At 39.2% G+C, this 12,740-nt stretch overlaps 1 protein-coding gene and 2 pseudogenes across 8 annotated transcripts in view; 2 read left to right on the top strand and 1 right to left on the bottom strand.

Annotated features, from left to right (window-relative positions):
- Kiaa1328 (KIAA1328 ortholog) overlaps positions 1-12,740 on the bottom strand; it is a 434,847-nt gene that overhangs the window by 94,987 nt on the left and 327,120 nt on the right. The gene's annotated exons all lie outside the window — the stretch shown is intronic.
- LOC105741996 lies at positions 473-2,394 on the top strand (annotated as a pseudogene).
- On the top strand, positions 10,943-11,940 carry LOC105742148 (annotated as a pseudogene).

Here is a 12,740-nt window from a genome sequence, read left to right as displayed (position 1 = left end):
AACCTCCAGTAACTGTGAGCTAAATAAACCTTTCCTTCCTTCATTTTGAGTGTCAGGTATTTGTCCCAGCAACGAGAGAAGAGTAACTAAGACATCAACATTTCATTCAATGGAGAAAAAGAGACAAAGGACACCCTCAACTCCAACACAGTTATTATCTGTGCATCTTTGGAGTCCACATAAAAGAATTTGTTTCTCAGAAACTAATGTAGTAGAAGGGCTGGAAGGATCATGAAACATCCACTATTGAGCTTACATTACCAAAAACAATTCTTAGCCTATAATTAAGAAATGTTAGAAAAATCACAATGTAGACTAGTCCATTACACCAAAAGTATAAAGGAAAATATTACAGTCTTGGAGACTCAGTCCTATCTGATTTTTCTAAAGTAAGTAGGAGCACGCCGCGGGGGTGGAGCTTGTGGATGTCCTCGTGCCTTCTCCTAGTGGCGGGAAAAGTAGATTGAGGCAAAGCACGTGTCATTTCTGAGCTGAATGATGGCAGCACCACAGAAGAAAGAATGTGGAAAGGGACCAAAGAAAACTTTTGCCCCACCTATACAAAAATTGCATAGCATGATGCCTCATAGCCCTGATTTACCCATGGAGGCTCCAGGAGTTGGCTCCCCAGAGACTGAGACCAAGCCAAGCCAACCGAAGTCCAGGGTAGAGAAGAAGCAGAAAGTAACCATGGAGAATGGTCCAAGACTTGGCCATGAGAAGAAAAGAAAGGCTCAAGGCAGCAAGCCAGCAGAGAGGATTAAAAAGGAAAAATTAATTCTTACTGATTCAGAATTTGAGGAGATTGTCCAGACTGTGCTACGCAAGTCCCTCAAGGAGTGCTTCGAGACTTCCTGTGTAAAGCCAACAGTGTGCATCCAGTCAGGCAAAGAACCGGGAATCATTACTTCTGCTACTAATGATGATAATGCCAGTGGAGAGAAGGTGAAGGTACCTCACACACCAGAGATTTCATTGTCTCTGGAAGATGAAGTAACCCCAGAGATGAGTGCATCTGGGCCAGGCCAGGCAGTTCCTGCACCCTCTGAGAAGAAAGTTGACAGAGAGTACTTAAGCAAAAGAAAGAAGGAGGCTCAAGGTGAAAAAATGGAGACACCCAAAGATGGACATGAGCACAGACAGAGAGACCAATTAAAGGACATGTTGTGGAATCATTCTCAGACCAAGGATCAGACAAAAAAAAGAGAGATGGTTTTGGTCATTGTGTAGTCTGGGTTCAGTGTTCCTCTCCCAACTGTAGAAAATGGAGGCGGCTGTGTAGGAACATTGACCCCTCGGTTCTTCCAGATAATTGGTTCTATCACCAGAATACAGGCTTGGATTATAATTGCTGTGATATTCCTGAGGAGACCTGGACAGGGAATGAGAGTGAAGTGGTCTATGCCTCCTATATCCCAGGATGCATCATCCGGGCCAAGCAATACGGTTACCCATGGTGGCCAGGCATGGTAGAATCTGATCCTGACTTGGAGGAGTATTTTCTTTTTGCATCTCATTTTGATTCTCTTCCGTCTAAGTACCATGTGACATTTTTTGGAGAAACAGTTTCTTGTGCTTGGATTCCAGTGAACATGCTAAAGAATTTCCAAGAGCTGTCCCTGGAGCAAACAGGAGTGAAAAAGTGCAGGAACAAGGACTACATTCAGAAACTGGAAGTAGCCGTAATGATGGCTCATAAAGCAGAGCAGACCGACATTGAGGATCGGGTTAACTTATTTGGCTTCTGGAACCGATACTGTGGATCTGACAGCAATGAAGAAAAACAAGACTTAATGCTGCCTGGGGCTAACAGCCCTGAGTCCAACGTGGAGAAAGAAGACAATGAGTTAGAGGTGGAGCAGAAAGAGAAAAAAGACCCAACTTTGCCTGGTCCCAAGTCAGCCAAGATGAAGACCAAAAACCCCAAACTGAAAGGCATGTCAGATGGACAAGACAGGATCCTGAAAAAGAAGGGAACCAAGCAGTGTCTGCACAGTGAATCCACAGTGTGCACTGTACCCATGATGGAAAAGGAAGGCAGGCCCGGGAACCCAGGTCTGGACCAACCAGGACCTAAGAAAAGATTTCAAGTTCCCCAAAGCAAGACTTCAGCGATCATCCTGTCTGAGGAAAAGGAAGCTAGAATGGTGCCGAAGGGCCTTAGCCCACCAGCTCATCATAGGGCCTTTCCTTTGGAGGGAAAAGAAAGAGCTGGACCCCACGAGCCGCTGATTCAGGAGCCTGGCAGTGTCTTCCTTGAAGATGAAGCCTCCACTGAGCTGGACCTGGAGCAAATCATGGAAGATATTGGAAGAAAGCCGGAAGAAAGAGAGGCGCTGTGAGACTGCGGTGCTGCAGGGGCTTCTCGGGCCTCCTTTGATAAGTAATGGTGTTCTCCCGCCCTCCTCTTACTCTCTGAAGCAACAAAGAGAGACTTTCAGTTTACTCTGGCATGTTCCTATGTGTCTGAGTTATTAATGGCTACAAGGTTCAAGAGCTTCTCAGTTTATGTTAATAAAGTGGATTACATGTGAAAAAAAAAAATAAAGTAACTAAGTATTTAACGTCAACAGCCTGTACTTTTTTAGCAACTATCAACTTACCCTGTAACTAGAAAAACAACAATCACTCATCAATGCTTCTAACAGGCTTATAGAGCAGTGAGATGCAAAACATTAGAAAAGAAACATCCTTCTTAAAAAAAAGAGAGAAAAAGAAAAGGTAAACCATTTCACTCAGTTTCTTATGACTTGGATCTCAAGGGCCCACTACTTCCAATGACATGACCTGAGACATGTGACAAATGGTTGTGCCTCTCTGCTGTCCAGCCTTTGCTACACAGCTGAGCAAAGGCTTCAAGAGGAAGAGGGTCTCTTAAAGGCTGGGGATAGGGGGAGATAAGGAGAGTAGGAAGATGGGGTAAGGGTAAAAAGGAATAATATATATGTACCAGTACCCCATGCTAAATAAGGTTATTACACATCAAAATACACACTAATTTAAGAAGTTTTCTTAATAAAACAGTCAGTGAATCATTTCTGAAAAAATAAAGCCAAGAAGATCTTGGTCCTTCCTTCATTAGTGACATATCAGTAAGACCTATGGAAATACTGATATTTCAAGGTAAGTGCTGTAAGGTACGTTTCCTGAGGCATCTATACAGTGCAAGTCACACTAAATCAGAAGCCTGGATTAAGTACAAAGAAAAAAGAAAAAGAAAACTTGCAATCAACTCCCAGCTATATATGAAATGTCAAGCAATTTAGAGCCTTTCTGAACTTCAGCTACAAAACACACTATTACCATGTGCCTTTCTTGTCCACAAAATATTTTAGAACATCAAAGTAGCTCACATATGTAACAGTGCTTTGAAAAAAATAAGATTATATATAAAGATTAGGAACAAGAAGTTAAGTCCAATCCTCAATCCATGAAAGTCATCTTCTATCTGCCTAAACTTCCATCCACAAACTCCTAGCACAGGATAACCAGGATTACTTTCAACTGTGCTAATCTTGTTAGTGTGATCTGGAAGGAAATGCAGCCAGGAATGAATGAAGCCAATCTTGTGAGGCTCTTTCCCTGATCTGCCCACTCCACCGAGAAAGGCATTACCTGAGGAGTAGGAATGACTCCAGAGATCTTGACTAAGTGAACCACTGCTTCTTCAAAGAACACCATACCTATGCCTGTGCCATGAACACTCCCATTATACAGCTGCAGGAACATATTAAAATGTCTTTCAGATGACTTAGTCAATTGGCTCATAAATTTTGGGCATTTCATCATCAGCCTTCTCAGAATTTTCATATCTGGTTCTCTGATGACCTCTGAAGTAGTGCTCAGCATTCCCTGCAAGATCCTAGAAAGATCTTGAAGGTTAAATACATAGTGGATTTTTGCAGGTATAGGGAGAATTTTAATCTTGGTCATCTGCCATAGGTGGCATGTCAGAGGCACTAATTTCATCACCACATCTCTCCCTTCCTCTGAGAAACCCATCTGAGTATGGTAGTAGCCTACTCCAATCACACCTTTCATAGCTCTCAAAGTTTTCCTCCAAGGGTAGAAAATATCCCATCAGTCTAGTCGTTTGTGACCTCATCAAGCTGCCCAAACATCTGTGGGGTTGTGATTGCTTTGGGATTCATCCTCATTTTCTGGTGTGGTTTTCCACAATCACTTCCTCCAGCCACTGCCGCTACAGCCAGGACTCACGCCAGAGTCCTTGCCAGGCTCATCCTCTGGCTTCTGGCAGCTCAGGGTGCAGGATGCACCTGAGGAGTGTGTCACGTGCCAGCGTAGCCAGGGGTCCAAGGTCTGTTGTATTAGTTTCTAGTTATCATTTCTGTGCATATGTGGCAACCAATGAATGTGAAGCTAGATCTTAACATACTATTGCGTTTACAACTTGTTTTAAGAACAGTTTTCTTAGGGCCAGTCAAATAGCTCAGTGGATTAAACTCCCAGTCTGCAGCTGGGTCTGCAGCTGCTTAGGCAGACCCAGGGACTGGGAGTTTCATCTCCTGGCCTGCCGTACCCACCCTGCCCCTGGGGCATGTGAGACAGTGATTGAGACTTGGTGTGGTGGCACACGCCTGTAATCCCAATAGTCGGGAGGCTGTAAACAGGAGGATCACTGAGTCTGACCTACGCAGTGAGACCCTGTATAACCTGTCCTAAATACAACCCCCCCCAAAAAAAAACCAGTTTTCTTAAAAGTGTCAACTAAATCTTCATATCCTCATAGGTGAGCCTATTAATGATCAAAATATTTTGAGACCAAAGACTTCAAAGGATAAAATGTCATAGATGAAATATTCCATGTATTGTCAGATCTTTCTATTGTCCCATTCGTGAATGATCAATACAAACTTTATTTCTCTATATTCCGTAAATATTTGAGAGCCTAATATGTATCAGTTCTGTTTGCAGGCATAGAAGTTCATGAAGGAAGGCACAACTACTTTTGAATATTTATAGGTAAACACGAAGAAATAGGCAGCTAAACAATGAATATACAATGTGGTAGGTATTAGGATGGCAGTATACAAAATGTCATAGAGAGGAGATAATCATAATAGGAAGCTTGGAAAAAGACTGGAAGGGGAGTGATGATGGGGCCAGAGTAAGAAGAGTCATTTAAAAGAATGAATTTACTAGCATTTACTACGAAAAAGGTACTGGCATGGTTCCTTGCTCCAAAAGATGTGGCTGTCCTGCGGGAGAATTTATGCCAAGTCCCTTAGTCTGCTGGATAGAATAATGGTCTCTGGACAAGAATAACACTTGAGAGGCACAAAAAAGTGTAAGATGTTCACAGTACAGGAAGCAGGAGTCTGACCTTCAGAGGCAATTAGTGCAGCACAAGGTTGAATACATTACTTTGGTTTCAGACAGACGGGTACTCCGCAGCTATCAAGTTACTTAGCCTCTCTGGACCTCACTTTGTCATCTATAAAACAAAGTTAATAATACTAATACTAATAATGAGAGAGCTAAAAATGAATACATTTAAGCTATATAGAAGAATCCCCAGAACATATACATTATCTAAATGTTCATTTTTATCTATTATTACTTATATTACTATAAAGTGAGGTGAACATTTAGAAGATTTAGAGGAATATCTAGTGGGTTTTCAAAAGTTATTATAAACTGGCTGACCAGATGCACATTATAATTGCTTAGAATTATAGGGAAAAAGCAAGTTATTTTTTGGATAAAGGTAACTGGATGGCATTTGGAGACATTTACTTTGAGGAATCTGGGTGAGGTCTTTTTTTTCCCCCGCTTTGAAATGGGTTTTACTTTATTATTCCAGCTGACCTGGAATTCTTGGGCTTAATCTCTCCCAGTCTTCCTAGTGCAGGGACTAAGGTATGTGACATCATATCTGGCTGGGCGTGATAATGTTATCATGCAGTTATAAGGACAGCTTTTTAGGAGAGAAAATGCTGTACCAGATAAAAATTGTAGAAATATAACCTATAGAAATATGACATATAGTCATTGATAGTCATTCTTACATTCACAGTCCATAGTTTAGTTTCAACAAAACATGCAGTTATGAAACTCCAAAAATCTAGCACAAAATGAGAAAGACACTATGAGGACATGCTTACAGTGTACCATAAAAAGTCCTGCAAATAATTCAGTCTGTATTACCGAAAGCCAATAAACTTATTGCAGATGTCAAACATCCCTATGGAGGTCAGTTAACGACTGTGGTGGAAACTTCCCTAATTAATATATAGTCACTGAGTTACTACAGAAATAAAATAAAGACCTACCTACGCTTCTACTACATCTAAAACAGCAAGTGGCTTTTAAGTGTGGTACAAAGATATAAACAATGTTTTCATATGAATAGGATATTTGTCTTTTTCACTTTCATTCTCTCATGAGTGTACAATGAAATTCTCCAGGGGGAACATAACATGTGACACAACAGAGTGAATTTAATAACAGACTTAAGAATCCAACTTTCTTCTGTTGGTGAGACATTAAAGAGATTTGCAAAAAGTATAAAGCAGTGTCAGTCTTCTCACAAAATAGTATTTTTTTGTTTTGGAAAACATAATTTTTATAAAAATACATTATACTAACATGTAATAAGTTTATGGTTATTTAAAATGAGTTATTTTTTGTTTTCTTACTATAGTAAACTCAAGAGATATTTCATGAAATACATATGATCTATATAAAAGCTACTTGGGGTCCTCAGTAATAGTTTAGAGAATAAAGGAATGCCAAAATCAAAATGCATGAGGACTGGTACTCTATATAGCCTGATAAGTGATAGGTCTACAGAAATAATTACCAGAATATCCTTTGGAAAACTGAATGAGTATCAATATGAAAGATGCCAAATCTAAAAAATTCCCAAGCAACAGCTTTTAATTTCTCAAATTAGTATATAGTAAAATTAACATTTTAGGACATAAATTTTTATGAATTTTAATACACATATGGATTTTCTTAGACTATCCTCACAAATAAGATACAGAGTAATTCCATCAACCAAAACACTCCTGCCATTGCTATGTAGTCACACCTTGTCTCGTACTCTAAAACCTACAATCATTATGTTCTCTTCTATCATAATTTTGTCTTTCATAAAATGTCATATAAATAGAATCAAAGAGTATAAATTTTTGATACAGCCTTATTTGACTCAGCACACTGTCTTTGAGATTCACCTTGTTGCATGTATTAATACTTCCTTTTTATTCGTGTGCATATTTTCCATAGTTTTTTACATATCCATTTAATGTACATGTGTAGTTTCCTGAATTTGGGGTTATAAATAAAGGAGCCACAAACTACAGGAAATCTTAAAATTCAGTCAGAGACTAGAGAGCCTTCTAGCTCATAATCATTGACAAGTGGGTGCCTTAAGGCTTTATCAATTTAATTATCATGAATGCAGATTAACAAACCAAAAAACACATAAAATGCATAAAATAATTATACTACATCAGATACATTGGCTATGCTGGATTTCAACATTCCCAAGATTTTTGTGACAAACACTTAAAAATACAACCTAAGAGAGGATGAGGCAGGAGGATCCCTTGAGCCCTGTCTAAAAGAGAAAAAAGGCCATCTGAATTTCCCTAAATTGGAGTATGTGATTTACATTAAGGTAATTCATATTTATCATTAATTATTTACTGGAGGAAAGTCAACTTACCTTCAAATATACTTCTTGAAAATTTATGAAGAGTTCCATTTTCATTTGCCCTTTCCTTTCCAACCAAGAGATTCACATTAACCTCACCTAATCAAGATGTATCACAAAAGTAACCAATTCTTTACCATTTACAGAAACAAATGTTCTGAGGTTGACTACTGAGTAAAACTACCTAGGGGATATTATAAGATTTCCTTGTCTCCTTGGATGAAACAAAGCCAAAAGGTAAAGTGACATTTATAATCAATGAAACTTTTATAAAAATCCTAAACAAGCATGCTGCAGGTCCTTTTACGTTTTCATACACTCAAGATGATTCTACGCACACACTGTTCTCTACCACAGAGGCCTCAGAACTGGTTCATAGTCACTGAGATCAAGCAGCTTTGGGTAAACAGCAACTTAAAAATCTGTTTTTGATTGTGGGTTCTATCATAGAACCAACATCCACTGAGGTAAATGAAATGTAACAGAAAGGACAGAAAAATTTTTTAAAAAATAGCATTTTAGGGGGACTCAAGGAAAATAATTTAAAAAAATAATTAGAACAGCCAGCTTTGAGCTATAAAATTGTGGGTTTCTTGTTATTTGTATAGGTCATGCTCTGGCACCCAGTTGACTCAGAACTCTCCAATAAAATGAAAAGCCCTTGAGTATGAATAAGGATAAAAATGAAAAGCTTTAATTACTCTAGTGTGACTCATTTAAAGGGATAATCATGCCTGCTCAATGCTAATAGTTATATATAATTCACATAAGAGTCCTTTGTATGTTTTTCTTATAATGTTTGTTCCTACTGGCATTTACTATAGTTACCAAATGAACTACAGTTTTAAAATTCTGCAATTTAAAATAGGCCTCTGTTGAATTGTGCTCTTTTATAAAACTTGCCTATATAGCAAGTGTGATTCATTAAAATACTTACTTTTAGGTGTCACACTGGATCACTTATTGGAGAAACAAAATAGAAGCAGAGGGTTACTAAATAGGAACACATAATAACTCTCAGCCATGAAAAACAAAGTGATGATACATCTACAAGTACACTTAGAGAAGCAAACTCCTCTTACATTGATCAATGGCACTGCAAACACAGAACTGACATATCAGAAACTGTGGTTCATAGTGATGATTTCTCACAACATTGCCCAGCCATCCCTGGCACATACTTGCTTAGAAAGTGAGGGCAGTCTTGACACTACATGAAATCTCCAATAGACCAAATCATGCAAAAATCTGTGCTAAAAATAGCATTATAATAAAATGTCTATTGAACACAAGTACTCTCATAAGCAGGACATGTAAGTCTTATGAATTCACAGATAAGCAGAACCAGAGTGTAGAAAGGATTATGTGTATTCCTTCCTGAATAAGGCATTGTCAAAATCACCCAGGGTTCTTTCTAAAAGTACATGTACCTGGATACCACATGCAGAAATTAGAATTTAACATCTGGGAACTAAGTGTCCTTGGTTTTGTCCATAATTTCTCCTTTAACATGGATTTTAATTTCCATCAAAGGATTTAATAGTATCTAATATTTTAGAGATGTGCTGTGTCTGACAGGCAAAATGAGGACTTTTTGATAAACTCTTAAGCATTAAAATCTTATACAAATTTATATTATTAATTACTGCATAAAATCATCCTACATTAAAGATGAATATGAAAGCAGGTAGGATACAGCCCTGGGGCACAGGACCATCCTCAAGCTGTATCAGAACACTTTGAGAAAATCAGGGTAATTCAAGGCCAGCCTAAATCTCAGAGCAAGATCCTGTCTTAAAAAAAAAAAAAAAAAAAAAAAAGATTATATAAGCCCTCTGGATTATTAGATGTCCTGTTGGCAAATACTAGCTTAACCTACAGGTGCACTGGTGTCTTCCTGGCTGGCTTTGAACTCACTATTTAGCCCAGATTGGCCTTGAACCTCAGGGTGGTCCTCTTGCCTCACCCTCCCACATGCTGGGACGATAGGTATGCTTCACTTCACCTGGTTCCAAATGATTCTTTAAAACAGTGTATAAGAAAATCTGAATGCTTAGGGCAGATGAAGAGAGGTGACACACAAGGAGTAGTATAGCATGCTTATTAGCAAGATGTAAGGGAAATGTAATTCACTTGCAGAAATAAACAATACACATACCACCCTTCCCCACCACTCATTACATCTTCCTCTTCCTGTTCCTATATCACATCCCTTACAGAGAATCAAGGCTACAAGGGGTACCTAGCTTGCCTACCCACATCTGCCAAAATACTGCATGCCAATGTGGAAGACTAACCAAACTGCACAAACCCCAGTACATATTTACTTGGTGTACATGGCTATTTTGAAATAAAATAAATTCAATGATAAAAAAAATCATGTTAAGTTAGAAAGCCAGAAATGGAGTCTTTTAACTGCATCATGAAAAGTTACACACTTTTTAGTTTACCTATAGAGCACTATAAAAATCCTTATTCGAATGCCTTTATGAAATTGGCATGTTTTCCCACCATATTCCCCTGTTCTTCCACATTCAGACACGCTCTGTAAAAATGGACTGAGATTAGACTAAGAATTTTAGTTTTCATCATTTTAAAGTTCATAATCTATGCATATGCAGTCTTTAATATTCAATGAAGTATTAACAAAATCAAAAACTTTCCTGCCTTATGTTAGATTTTATTTCAGTTTATTTATTTGTTTCCTGGAGAGGGGGACTCACTATAGTTAAGGCTGGCCTTAAACTCAGATTCTTCTGCTTCAGCCTCTCAAGTGCAGTGATTACAGGTATGTATACTATGCATGGCCCAGCTCCAATTTTTTTTTTGTTGTTGTTGTGAGTTTTCTGATGCTTGTGCTATATATTATTTATGAATTATGTTTTATATGTAAACCCCATCTATTTTATTTATTTTTTTCTATGTTTTAGGGAAGGGTATACAGGGTGTTCACGGTCTCACTACTAGATTGGACTCAGTGATTTTCCTGTGTACAGCCTCGCAAGTGCTGGGATTATAGGCCCGCATCACCACGCCTAGTCTCAATTGCTGTCTGAGAATGCCCCGGGGGCGGGGCTGGCATGGCAGGCACATGTATTGAACCCCTGGCCCCTGCGCCTGCTTACAGGCACTTTAATCCACTGAGCTATTTGGTTGGCCCCCATTTATTTTAATTACTCAGTTTTTTCTCTTTCCAGGAGTTCTCATGAGAGTGACATCATCTTTAAACCCTCTGTGGCAATCCCTGATGCACTGCTGTGATGCCCAGGGAAGACAGGGCGACCTGGAAATCTAACTACTTCCTAAAGATCATCCAACTTGTGGATGATTATCCAAAATGCTTCATTGTGGGAGCAGACAATGTGGGCTCCAAGCAGATGCAGCAGATCTGAATGTCCCTCCGAGGGAAGGCCATGGTGCTAATGGGCAAGACTACTATGATGCACAAGGCCATCCAAGGACATCTGGAACACATCCCAGCTCTGGAGAACCTGTTGCCTCATATCCAGGGGAATGTGGGCTTTGTGTTCACCAAGGAGGACCTCACTGAGATCAGGGATACACAGGCACCAATAAAGTGCCTGCTGCTGTCCGTGCAGGTGCCATTGCACCATGTGAAGTCACCGTTCCTGCCCAGAACACTGGTCTGAGGCCTGAGAAGACCTCTTTCTTTCAGACTCTGGGAATCACCACTAAAATCTCCAGGGGCACCACTGAACTCCTCAGTGATGTACAGCTGATTAAGACTGGGGACAAAGTGGGAGCCAGCAAGGCAACCCTCCTGAATGTGTTGAACATCTTTCCATTCTCCTTTGGGCTGATCATTCAGCAAGTGTTTGACAATGGAAACATCTACAACCCAGAAGTCCTTGACATTACAGAGGAAACTCTGCATTCTCACTTTCTGGAGGGTGTCCGCAATGTTGCCCGTGTCTATCTGCAGATTGGTTACCCAACTGTTGCATCAGTGCCCCATTCTATCATCAATGGGTACAAGTGGGTCCTGGCTTTGTGGAGACAGATTACACCTTCCCACTTGCTGAAAAGGTCAAGGCCTTCTTAGCTGATCCATCTGCATTTGTGGCTGCTGCCCCTGTCACCGCAGCCACCACTGCTGCTCCTGCTGCTGCTGCTGCTGCCCCAGCTAAGGTGGAAACCAAGGAAGAGTCAGAGGAGTCAGATGAGGATATGGGATTTGGTCTCTTTGATTGATCATCAAAAAGCAAACTATTCAGTCTGCCTAATTGGCAAAACAAGGAATAAAAGCATAATTCTCTTTCAAAAAAAAATACTCAGTTTTAAAGAGTTTCTCCATTTCTCATTTTCCTTCTAGGAAAGATTTTAATTCAGACTCCCCAACCTGTCCCAAGCCTTACTTCCCACTTCTCTTACCTTGTTTTATTAATATCATTGAAAGTCCATTAGTAACCTTCAATAACATACCTTTTTATTTCATAGTTTTTCAATTTTAGAAGCTCTCTTAATTCCATACAAGGTAGGAAGAAGCAATGAGTACCTTCATGTTCCCACCAACCCCTGCTCATAGCCTTTTCCCCTGACTTTTCTGGCAGGTATACCAACGACTGCATGTTGTTCATGCTCACCATGTTTACTCTCCAATCATTCTGAAACTATCTGTGTAATTATTTTCTGTGTTTATCTATGGATTAATTCTGAAATTAAAATTCAGTATTCTTTTCCATGTTATGATTTTGTAAACACTCATTATCAAAAAGGACTTACTAATGAACTGGGAATGAAGGAAAAAGGAAGGACAGAAATGGAAAAAGGAAGGGTAGAAATAAGCCACAATGGCTTGCACAGTTCTGAACTTGAGCAAACAGACACAAATTTATTTGAAATGGTTGAGAATTAATGTTCAAGCACGGGTTTTTCAAAATATTTTACTTTGTGACCTTAATGGTATTCTGGAGGAAAAGAGTAATCATGAATTTACTATTCATTCTTAGATAATAAATAATCTTACAAAGAAGAATCATATCCACAACTAATGTTTAGTTCACTGGCATTAGTGAACTAAACATTATATATATAT

This window comes from Octodon degus, unplaced genomic scaffold (assembly GCF_000260255.1).
Source record: "Octodon degus isolate 3935 unplaced genomic scaffold, OctDeg1.0 scaffold00003, whole genome shotgun sequence".
In the NCBI taxonomy this organism is placed as follows: Eukaryota; Metazoa; Chordata; class Mammalia; order Rodentia; family Octodontidae; genus Octodon; species Octodon degus.
This window is presented reverse-complemented; position numbering and strand designations above follow the sequence as displayed.